General features: G+C 40.2%; 1 protein-coding gene across 5 annotated transcripts in view; it reads left to right on the top strand.

Annotated features, from left to right (window-relative positions):
- ZBTB40 (zinc finger and BTB domain containing 40) overlaps positions 1–12107 on the top strand; it is a 79392-nt gene that overhangs the window by 27790 nt on the left and 39495 nt on the right. For 3 of the 5 annotated variants that reach the window (XM_006063780.4, XM_044938138.1, XR_006549053.1), the window contains exon 3: positions 1720–1770. The exons of the other annotated variants lie outside the window; for them this stretch is intronic. The gene's annotated coding sequence lies outside the window, so the exon portion shown is untranslated. The remainder of the gene's footprint in view (positions 1–1719; positions 1771–12107) is intronic. 5 annotated transcript variants of the gene reach the window in all.

The raw sequence follows: 12107 nt of genomic DNA, 5'->3' as shown, positions 1-12107 counted from the left end.
AAAGACTCATGTCTGACTTTAATTCTTGAACAGTCTCAGAAATTACACATTCAGATCGCTTCTCCCATATGTTCCTCAGTATTCCTACCAGGAACACCTGTTTAGATGCGTGTGAAGCCTTCGTATTCGTTTTCCATGTCCTTTAACCTCTTTCACATTCTGTTTCTTGGTTGTTGGATTTTTTTTTTAACTTTGCTACCTTCTGAGTCATTTTCTCACACTTCTTTTCCTAATCAGTAATTTTCTCTTTCAGTTCAGTTCAGTCGCTCAGTCGTGTCTGACTCTTTACAACCCCATGAATCGCAGCACGCCAGGCCTCCCTGTCCATCACCAACTCCCGGAGTTCACTCAGACTCAGGTCCATGGAGTCAGTGATGCCATCCAGCCATCTCATCCTCTGTCGTCCCCTTCTCCTCCTGCCCCCAATCCCCCCCAGCATCAGAGTCTTTTCCAATGAGTCAACTCTTCGCATGAGGTGGCCAAAGTACTGGAGTTTCAGCTTCAACATCAGTCCTTCCAAAAAACATCCAGGACTGATCTCCTTTAGGATGGACTGGTTGGATCTCCTTGTAGTCCAAGGGACTCTCAAGAGTCTTCTCCAACAGCACAGTTCAGAAGCATCAATTCTTCAGTGCTCAGCCTTCTTCACAGTCCAACTCTCACATCCATACATGACTACTGGAAAAACCATAGCCTTGACTAGATGGACCTTTGTTGGCAAAGTAATGTCTCTGCTTTTGAATATGCTATCTAAGTTGGTCATAACTTTCCTTTCAAGGAGTAAGCATCTTTTAATTTCATGGCTGCAGTCACCATCTGCAGTGATTTTGGAGCCCAGAAAAATAAAGTCTGACACTGTTTCCACTGTTTCCCCATCTATTTGCCATGAAGTGATGGGACCAGATGCCATGATTTTCGTTTTCTGAATGTTGAGCTTTAAGCCAACTTTTTCACTCTCCTCTTTCACTTTCATCAAGAGGCTTTTGAGTTCCTCCTCACTTTCTGCCATAAGGGTGGTGTCATCTGCATATCTGAGGTTATTGATATTTCTAGTAATCTTGATTCCAGCTTGTGCTTCTTCCAGCCCAGTGTTTCTCATGATGTACTCTGCATAGAAGTTAAATAAGCAGGGTGACAATATACAGCCTTGACGTACTCCTTTTCCTATTTGGAACCAGTCTGTTGTTCCATGTCCAGTTCTAACTGTTGCTTCCAGACCTGCATATAGGTTTCTCAAGAGGCAGGTCAGGTGGTCTGGTATTCCCGTCTCTTTCAGAATTTTCCACAGTTTATTGTGATCCACACAGTCAAAGGCTTTGGCATAGTCAATAAAGCAGAAATAGATGTTTTTCTGGAACTCTCGTGCTTTTTCCATGATCCAGCAGATGTTGGCAATTTTCTGTTTAGCTTTATCTAATCTGTTTAATTCATTGATGGGTGAATTTCAGTGACTTAACTTCTGTTCCTAGAAGTTCTTTGGTTCTTTTTCACATCTGCCTTTTCTTTTTTCATATTATCTTTTTCTTTCTTTATGACTTCCCTTCATTTTGCCTGTTTATTAAAACTAAACAGTTGATAGTGTTTTCATAGTGTTCTGTAGTTTTTAGGGTTTTCAGTTCTTGGGGGTGCCGTTTGGGCTCTTTCCTGCATCTGATGTCTTTCCATGTGGCAGTTCATTTTTCCTCATCTGACTTTTTGTTTTTACTGTTTGCCTTTTAGGGGTGTACAGAAATCCTCCTCATCTGTGAAACTCTACATCTGTCTGTCTTGGTAAGGATCTTCATGTTTGATTTTTTTTTTTTCCCTCCCTAACCTCCAACCCCTACTCCCATTTCCCTCCCGTTTACAGCAGCCCCTCTAATGTATTTGAAATAATGTCTTTGGCTGCAGTGTAACTTTATCTTATTTATTGTTTTGATTATGTGTTTTTGACTCACATACATGGTATTATGCTCTAGGTCTTGTTCTGTTTGTAATTTTTTCCACTCAACTGGGTATTTATTCTGTCTAATAGCTAGTTGTTTGCTTCTTTCTAATGCTGTCTATTGCATAGTATATATTCTGCATGTGTATGCATGCTAAGTCACTTCAGTCATGTCTGAGTCTTTGTGACCCCATGGACTGTAGCCTGCCAGGCTCCTCTCTGTCCATGGAATTTTCCAGCCAAGCATACTGGAATGGATTGCCATTTCAGGGATCAAATTCAGGGATCCCAATTCAGGGATCAAATCTACATCTCTTACGTCTCCTGTGTTGGCAGGCAGGTTTTTTACCACTAGCACCACCTGGGAAGCCCATATATTCTACATATCTATCTGCATATCACTAAATTCTTTTAATGATCGACATCTAAATTACCTCCTGTTTCCCTGCTACCAAAAACAATGGCTCAGTGGTCTTTCTGGCAATGTTTTCTTATGAACCTATGTGAGAACTTTTGAAGGAAATGTATCCAGGAATATGATTCTTAGGGCACAAGGCATATATGCACAGTAAATTTCACTAAATATTAGCAGCAGTTTTTTCCAGAATAGCTATATGAATTTATATACCACCAGTTTTACCCTGAGTTCAATTCTGTGTTCTACTATTTGTTACTGTAAGACCTTAGAGAAATTACTTACCGTCTCTGGACCTTAGTCTCCTCATTAGTAAGAGGGAATAATAATAGCATCTGCATCATTAGGTTGTTCAGAGGATAAAATGAGTTAATATATGTAAAGCATATTCCTGAATATATAAGTACTCCCTGAATGTATAATAAATATTACTGCCTTTACTGCTATTATACCAACTACTATTACTTGTTAGCCAGTTAAGTAAGCTTCTCTTCTGAATTGCTCAGTTACATCATTTGCCCATTTTTCTCCCCATTGAATTTTTTTCACTCAAGGTTTCCAGGAATTTCTTATATATTCTAGTAATTAATTCCTTGTTGTCTTTAAGCTTTGCAAATATCTCCTGGTTCTATCATTTGTCCCTTGTCTGTTAATCATGTCTATAGACTAGAGTTCTTTGACAAAAACCTTTAATATCAATATAGTCAAATTCATTTCTTTTTTTTAAAGCTTTTGGGGCAGTGTTTAAGAAGTTTCCCTACTCCTGCTTCAAAGATACCGTTTGATATCTTTTACTGTAGCTTTTATAAATCTACCTTTCACATTCAGGTCTTCCTCATATGGTTTGTAATAGTGAGCTCTTTTCTGTCTGTTTTTCTTTTTCCCTGTGTGTCTCTGTGCTTTGAGTTATGAAAGTATTCTGGTTTTTTTTCTCCCACATGTCAAAGACCAGATTTTGTATAAATTTCTCAGCTCATGACTCTTGTGTGATACAGAATGTAAATTTGGATCCTTCACCCTTTCTGTCATAGGCCTACGTTTTAGATTTCTTGTGAGTGCCTTTTCCACTATTCAAGAACCAGATAATTAGCAACTTTTATTGCCGTTTCCCTGAGCCAGTGAGACTTTTCAGACTGCAAATCAAGGAGGAATAGGTATTTGAGGCTCTGGGCTTTGTGCAAGGGTCTCAGTTCCAACTCCCCTAAATTCTACCTGCCTGAAGCTATATTTCCCATCTCCATGTGAGCTTTAGTGCTTTCTCCTCCAAGCCTGAGTTCTGATTTGGAGTTTAAAACCCTACGGGCCACCATGGTCTCAAATCCCACTTACTGTTCCAGCTTTGATTTTGATGTTACTTTCATTTCAGGTGCCTGGGGATTTCCTTTTTTTTTTTTTTTTAAAGTTTGACTATATATGTTAAAAGCATTTTTGTTATGTTTTATCTAGTGTTTCTGTGTGTGAAGTGGGAGGAAAAGATCCATTTACATCAGCTCAGTGTGCCATTTGGCCAAAAGTCTTTCCTTAATTAGTATTCCTATTAATCTCAGTAAACTTTCAACTTTACCAGCTCATATTCATTAAGTAACCTTTGATCACCCTTGAATTAATTCTACCTTAACTATCCCCATTCTCCTTTTCTTGCTCAAGTTTATAACCATGTTTTTAGTGTCTACTAAAATAGACTTAAATTGGTTCAATTTTTTAAACCCTGCTCAGTTCCTTTTTCTATTACAGTTATTTTATTATTTTCTTATTTAATTTAGTTGTTTACAAAAATATGAAATAACTGACTACAAAAATCCTGTAGTTAATGCTCAAAATACCTCCCTCTGGATCATTGGTGGCTCTCTGTATTTTTTAATCTAATGAAAGACTGACCAAAAATGACCAGAAGAATGACTTCCAAAGCAACATTTTAAATAAGTTTTAGTTTATCCTAAAAACATAATCCTAGTAACTTGTTCTTTATTAATATGTTTGTTTAAAAAGATTTATGTCTGTATTACTTTCGACATATTATAATCCATAGAGCCTATTTCTTGCCTTAGGAAGAAAATCACATTCTCTTAATATCATTTGTTCTTCAGAAAAACCACATCATGTTTAGTAGTTTTTACTTTGTTTTATTTGCAAATCAAATTCTGTTTTGACTTTTTTTCTCAGATATTAAAATAATTTAAAGATTTTCAGAATTAGCTCCGTTTTTTTTTTCTCTAAAGATAGCTCCTACTTTTGCCTGTTCCAAATCTTACAAATTTTTTTTTTTTTTTTTCTGTTTTCCTCAAGAATCAGGAGATACTCCGGACCTATTCCTGCTGCTACTACTATTTCAGCAAGTCAGTTAGCTCCTATGCCACAGTTTATCTGTCTTTACAAAGTATGTGTTCCTAGAATACAGATGTTCAGACAAGCTGTACACAAGCAGTATGGCTAGATGTTCTCAAGATGCTCTTTGAATAAACTTTTTTTTTAAAATTATATGAAATCATGAATGTTCTGCAGTGTTAGATACAATATAAAGTTTGGGGTGATTAATACTGAAAAATTTACATTCCTAACTGGAAATTATTTTTTAAATAAAAGAGCTTTATTTTTTAGAGCAGTTTTTGGTTCACAGCAAAATTGAGATAAAGTACAGAGAGTTCCCATATAACCCTGTCCCCATACAACTTCTCCCACTATCCTGAAACAGGGTGATGCATTTGTTACAATCAGTGAACTACATGGATACATGATTATTAACAGAAGTCCTTAGTTTGCATTCAGTTCAGTTCAGTTGCTCAGTTGTGTCTGACTCTTTGCAACCCCATGAATCGCAGCACGCCAGGCCTCCCTGTCCATCACAAACTCCCGGAGTTCACTCAAGCTCACATCCATCGAGTCAGTGATGCCATCCAGCCATCTCATCCTCTGTCGTCCCCTTCTCCTCCTGCTCCCATTCCCTCCCAGCATCAGGGTCTTTTCCAATGAGTCAACTTTTCGCATGAGGTGGCCAGAGTACTGGAGTTTCAGCCTCAGCATCATTCCTTCCAAAGAACCCCCAGGACTGATCTCTTTAAGAATGAACTGGTTGGATCTCCTTGCAGTCCAAGGGACTCTCAAGAGTCTTCTCCAACACCACAGTTCAAAAGCATCAATTCTTCGGTGCTCCGCTTTCTTCATAGTCCAACTTTCACATCCATACGTGACCACTGAAAAAACCATAGCCTTGACTAGACGGACCTTTGTTGGCAAAGTAATGTCTCTGCTTTTGAATATGCTTTCTGGGTTGCTCATAACTTTCCTTCCAAGGAGTAAGCGTCTTTTAATTTCATGACTGTAGTCACCATCTGCAGTGATTTTGGAGCCCAGAAAAATAAAGTCTGATACTGTTTCCACTGTTTCCCCATCTATTTGCCGTGAAGTGATGGGACCAGATGCCATGATTTTCGTTTTCTGAATGTTGAGCTTTAAGCCAACTTTTTCACTCTCCTCTTTCACTTTCATCAAGAGGCTTTTGAGTTCCTCCTCACTTTCTGCCATAAGGGTGGTGTCATCTGCATATCTGAGGTTATTGACATTTCTCCCGGCAATCTTGATTCCAGCTTGTGCTTCTTCCAGTCCAGCGTTTCTCATGATGTGCTCTGCATACAAGCTAAATAAACAGGGTGACAATATACAGCCTTGACGTACTCCTTTTCCTATTTGGAACCAGTCTGTTGTTCCATGTCCAGTTCTAACTGTTGCTTCCAGACCTGCATATAGGTTTCTCAAGAGGCAGGTCAGGTGGTGTGGTATTCCCATCTCTTTCAGAATTTTCCACAGTTGATGTGATCCACACAGTCAAAGGCTTTGGCATAGTCAATAAAGCAGAAATAGATGTTTTTCTGGAACTCTCTTGCTTTTTCCATGATCCAGCAGATGTTGGCAATTTGATCTCTGGTTCCTCTGCCTTTTCTAAAACCAGTTTGAACACCTGGAAGTTCATGGTTCACGTATTGCTGAAGCCTGGCCTGGAGAATTTTGAGCATTACTTTACTAGCATGTGAGATGAGTGCAACTGTGTGGTAGTTTGAGCATTCTTTGGCGTTGCCTTTCTTTGGGATTGGAATGAAAACTGCCCTTTTCCAGTCCTGTGGCCACTGCTGAGTTTTCCAAATTTGCTGGCATATTGAGTGCAGCACTTTCACAGCATCATCTTTTAGCATTTGAAATAGCTCAACTGGAATTCCATCACCTCCACTAGCTTTGTTCGTAGTGATGCTTTCTAAGGCCCACTTGACTTCACATTGTAGGATGTCTGGCTCTAGGTGAGTGATCACACCATTGTGATTATCTTGGTCATGAAGATCTTTTTGTATAGTTCTTCTGTGTATTCTTGCCACCTCTTCTTAATATCTTCTGCTTCTGTTAGGTCCATACCATTTCTGTCCTTTATCGAGCCCATCTTTGCATGAAATGTTCCTTGGTATCTCTAATTTTCTTGAAGAGATCTCTAGTCTTTCCCATTCTGTTGTTTTCCTCTATTTCTTTGCGTTGATCGCTGAGGAAGGGTTTCTTATCTCTCCTTGCTATTCTTTGGAAGTCTGCATTCAGATGCTTATATCTTTCCTTTTCTCCTTTGCTTTTCGTTTCTCTTCTTTTGACAGCTATTTGTAAGGCCTCCCCAGAAGGCCATTTTGGTTTTTTGCATTTCTTTTCCATGGGGATGGTCTTGATCCCTGTCTCCTGTGCATTAGGGTACAGTTTTGGTTTCATGCATTCTGTGGATTTTGGCATGTGTCTGATACTTGAATTCACCACAGTTTCATAGAGGATAGTTTCTCTGCCCTAAAGACCCTCCGTACTTCACCTGTTTATCCCTCCCTGCTCCTAACCACTGGCAACCACTGATCTTCTGCGATCTCCATCATTTTATGTTTTCCAGAGTGTCGTATGGTTGTATACATATAGTAGCCTTTTTGTGTTGGATTCTTTCACTTACTCATATGCATTTTAAGTCTCCTCCACGTCTTTTCATTGCTTGATAGCTCATTTCTCTTTGCACGGAATCATATTCCATTGTTGCGATGTACCACTGTTTATCCATTTACCTGATAAAAGATGTTTTGATTGCTTCCAAGTTTTGGCAATTATGAATAAAGCTGCCGTAAACATCTGCATGTAGGTGTTTGTGTGGACGTAAGTTTTCAGTTTGTTTGGGTAAATACCAAGGAGCACAACTGTAGGATCGTATGATAAGAGTATGTTTAATTTTATAAGAAACTCCTAAAGCGTTTTACAAAGTGCTGTCCGTTTTGTATTCTTGCCAGCAGTGAATAGCGCTTCCTGTTGCCATCCATCCTCATCTGCATTTGGTGTTGTCAGTGATCTGGGTTTTGGTGTTTCTAATAGGTTTTCTTTGCAATTCCCTTATAACATATGAAGTTAGACACCTTTTTATAATCTTAGTTGCTATCTGTAGCTCTTTCTTGGTGGGATGTCTGTTAAGGTCTTTGATCTATTTTTTAATCAGGTTGGGTTTTGTTATTGTTGAGTTTTAAGAATTCTTGTATGTTTTGGATAACAGCCTTTTAACAGATGTGTCTTTTGCAGATATTTTTTCCTAGACTGTTGCTCTGTGGCTTGTCTTTTCATTCTCTTAACATAATCATTCACAGAGCAGAAGTGCTTTAAGTTTAATGAAATTCATCCTATCTGTTATTTCTTTCAGGGATCATGGCTTAGGAGGTATATCTAAAAAGTCATTGCCATAGTTGAATTCGTCTAGGTTTTCTGCTGTGCTATTTTCTGGGGGTTTTATACTATTGTGTTTTTGCTTTTAAGTCTGTGATCCATTTTGAGTTAAATTTGTGAAGGCTATGAGGTCTGTGTCTATTTAATAGATTCTTCTTCTTTTTTTTTTTTCACATACAGATGTCCAGTTGTTCCAGCCCCATTTGTTGCAAATGCTGTCTTTTTTCCATTGCGCTGTCTTTGCTCCATTGTCACAGATCAGCTGGCTGTATTTTCGTGGGTCTCTCTGCTCTTGCACTGGTCACACACCGTTTAGGTTGCTGTGGCTGAGGAATGAAGTTGGTACTGAGTGGTGTTAGTCCTCCTACTTTGTCCTTCTGCCCTGACGTTGAGCTGGCTATTCTCGATCTTTTGCCTCTCCATATAAACTTTAGAATTCTTTTGTCAGTATCCACAAGATAACTTGCTGAGATTTTGATTAGGATTGTTTTGAATTTATAGATCAAGTTAGGAAGAACTGAAATCTTGACACTGAGTCTTCCTGTCCGTGAACATGGAATATCTCTCCATTTACTCAGTTTTTCTTTGATATCTTTCCTCAGAGTTTTGTAGTTTTTCTCATATACATGTTATATATATTTTGTTAGACTTATTCTTAAGTATTTCACTTTTTAAATTTTACTTTTTGGGGGTGCAACTGAAATGGGAATGTTTTAGCTTCCAGTTCCACTTATTCGTTGCTGATGAGGAAAGCAATTAACTTTTATATTTACCTTGTATCCTGCAGTCTTGCTATTATTAGTATTTTTTGTCAGTTCCTTCAGATTTTCTATATATCCTCTCATCAGACAGTCATATCATCTGTGAACAGGCTGTTTTGTGCCTTCCTTCCCGTATGTATACCTTTACTGTCTCCAGAATAATAATGAAAAGCGAGGGTGAAATGAGACATCCCTGCCTTGTGACCATTCTTGGGTAGAAAGCTTTGACTATAATCTATGTGCATCTTTAAGTGGGTTTCTTGTAGACAACATGAGATGGGTCTTGTCTTTTGGTCCACTCTGACAGTCTGTTTTTAATCGGTGTATTTAGAGCATTGAGGTGGTGAGGTGTGAGGAGGAGGAAGTGTGTTTTACAGACAGTCGGTCTCAGTCTTTTGGCGCCTGCGCCCCCGGCCTTCACAAGCGCTTTTACCCACCCCTGCTGTGCCTTTAAGTGGTTCAGGATGACTGGAGTGGGCTGAAGTTGAAATTGGGTATTTCCCCTCCTCCAATTAGGTTAGACTCTGGTGAACTATTTTCTGATTCTACACCTTGTTGAGAAGAACAGAATGCTTTGTTATATTTTAAAATGGTTACTTTCCCCTTCCTCCTGCCAGAACAGAAGGGAATTTTTCTCCAGGATATGCTGTTAGAACTCAGTAGAACTCTTGGAGTTAAAACTCACAAAATTATGACTCCACCCCTCTGGGGTTTTTAACTCTCAGGCTTGTCCACCCTGAGCCTCTAGCAGTTTGTCAACTTAAGCTCAGTTTTCCTATTCTGGTGCTGTTTCCCATGGACTTGTGTTGGTGGCTTTCTCTCTGAGAAGCTGTGAGTCTCTGCCTGTCTCTCCAATTTTGGGGGCAGTGCTTTTGCCCCGTGACTTCACTTCTCTGACAGAGCTCAAGCTCTGTTGATTTTTCCATTTACCTTTTCACTTGTTTGCAGGGTAGAATGGTGACTTTTAATCTCCTTACATGCCAGACGAGAAACCTGGAAACCAGAAGTTGGAAATATTTTCATTTCTATTTGTCAATTTTAAATGTGGGAAAATACGGAAATAGTGGTAGAGTGATAAAGTAGTCATAATCCTTCTAACAAAGGCAACCGTTGCTATTTTGATAAATGTCTTTCCATCCTTTTTGTAGTTTTTAAAAAATTTATACAAGTGAGATTATATAGTTTTGCTATCATCATAACATCCTCAGACCCAAAACAGAAGTAGATGTCTTGTTCCCTAAACTCTTTCATGTTATCTGGATCATTTCGGATAACTCACTCACCAAACCAGGAACCTGGGAATTGTCTCTGACTTCCCTCACATCTCTTCAGATACTAAGTCATGACGGTTACACTTTCTAAATATTTTTTGCTACCTCTCTCTCTCCCTTCTGTTACCACTTCTGGTCAAAGCCCTCAATGATTTTCCCCTGAACTTCTGCAGTAATAGAGCCTGACTCTAGCATTATCCTCTTCATATTCTGCACAAGTGTTGCTTGGATGGTATATTCTCAAATGCGTATCTGACCATGTGAATGTCCTAGTTAAAGTCCCTCAAAGCCGTCATTGACTCCTCACTGCCGTTAGGCTAAATCCAAGCCCCTGAGCGTGGTCTGTGTGCCTCTCTGCGGGCGGAGCCTGGGCCTGCCTCTCCAGATTCGTGTCCGGGCACTCCCTGTCCCCTTCTTTATGTCCCACTATCAATGATCTCCTTATGCTCCCCCCTCCTAAACTCCTTCCTGCCACTGTGTGATGTGTTCTTATCTGTGTGCTTCCTGCAGGCTTCCCTGCTTAGAATGCCTTTTTCCCCTCATCAGTGCCTACTCATTTCTTAAGGCAGGTTAGCTGTTAGCTCCTCCTTAGAAACCTCACTCTGACTTTTGGATATCCCTGTTCCCCAGGCTGGGCTTCCAGGTACAAATCTCTATCATTACATTTCCTCCCATTCATTTATTCATTCCACCAACTAACCAACAGTGTTCGTGTTGGGCAGAATTTTAAGCACTGGGATACAGCAGACAATGAGGGGGAAAAGCTCGTCTTCTAATGGAGTTTATATCCTAGTGAAAGGAGGTACATAATAAGTAAGGAATAAAAACGTGTCAGTAGCTATGATGAAAAATAGAATAAGAGGGACGGAATGTTCTGAGGTTGGAGAGGAGGCTACTGTTTAAAGAACATGGTCAGGGAAGGCCTCGTTGATCATGTGGCTTTGAGCAGAGCCCTGAATGGAGCGGGAGTGAGCCACACACACATGTGAAGAAACCTGTGCACGAGTGTGCTTCGTGTGTTCCATGAGCAGCCCGTAAGGCCTGGGGCTTTCAGCACATGGGTGAGGGGGAGCGGGGCGGAAGATGAGTTCGAGAGCTAATGACAGCCAGAGTCAAATTCTGGCATTTGGCTTTTACTCTGAGACCAGGAACCACGGATTCTTTTGTGCAAAGGGACGGTACCTGTCTGTGTGCTAAAAGATGACTCTGACTCCTGGGTTGAAGATAGAGAGAGTAGGGTAGAGAGAGGTAGGGCTTGGAAGGGGCGGAGGCATGGAGACCAGTTAGGACATCGTTGCAGTAACCCGGATAAAAGGTGATGATGGCGTGGGCTGACCGAAGTAGAGTCAGGGGAAGTGGTGATTAGTGATTGGAGTTGGATGTATTTTGAAGATAGAGCCAACAGGATTTATAAAGCCTTGGATAAGGGACATGAGAAAAGCAGGAGTCCAGAATGATTTCCAGGTTTTGTATCTGAACAACAAGAAGGGACAGCGTTGCTGTGAAGTGAGGGGAAGGTGGCAGGGGAGTTCGGATTTAAGTTTAAGAAGCTGATTGGGCCTCCAGTTGGAGGTGTTCAGTAGGTAGTTCCAAGTGTGCATCTGGAGTTCAGAGGAAGGGTCTGAGCAAAAGATATAAATCTGAAAGCTCTGAGCATTTAGATGTTTCAAAGGTGTGGAATCAGATGAGAGAGAAGATAAGATGTGAGATGACAGTCTTGGAGCAAAGAAAACTTTGGAGGCCAAAGTGGTGCAGAGGACCCTGCAGAGGAACCAGAGAGTGCAGGTGCAAGCGAGAAATGCATCTTAGAGGGCGGGGAATGATGACCTGGGTCCAGTGCCCCAGGCAGGTCAAGGTTGTATTGTAGACCTGTTCATATGTGTTTGTCTCCTTCAGTTGGCTGAGAACTCGGGAGCAGACACATTTAGCAGTGTTGTTACTTACAGCTTTGAAATCAGTGAGAAATGGGCATGCCATTTAATGGCTATTTTTCCTTAGGCTGGTTCTCTCAGTCTCTGAGC

Source organism: Bubalus bubalis, chromosome 2 (assembly GCF_019923935.1).
Source record: "Bubalus bubalis isolate 160015118507 breed Murrah chromosome 2, NDDB_SH_1, whole genome shotgun sequence".
In the NCBI taxonomy this organism is placed as follows: domain Eukaryota; kingdom Metazoa; phylum Chordata; class Mammalia; order Artiodactyla; family Bovidae; genus Bubalus; species Bubalus bubalis.
The sequence above is the reverse complement of the archived record's forward strand: the minus strand, read 5'-3'. Positions and strand labels throughout refer to the sequence as shown.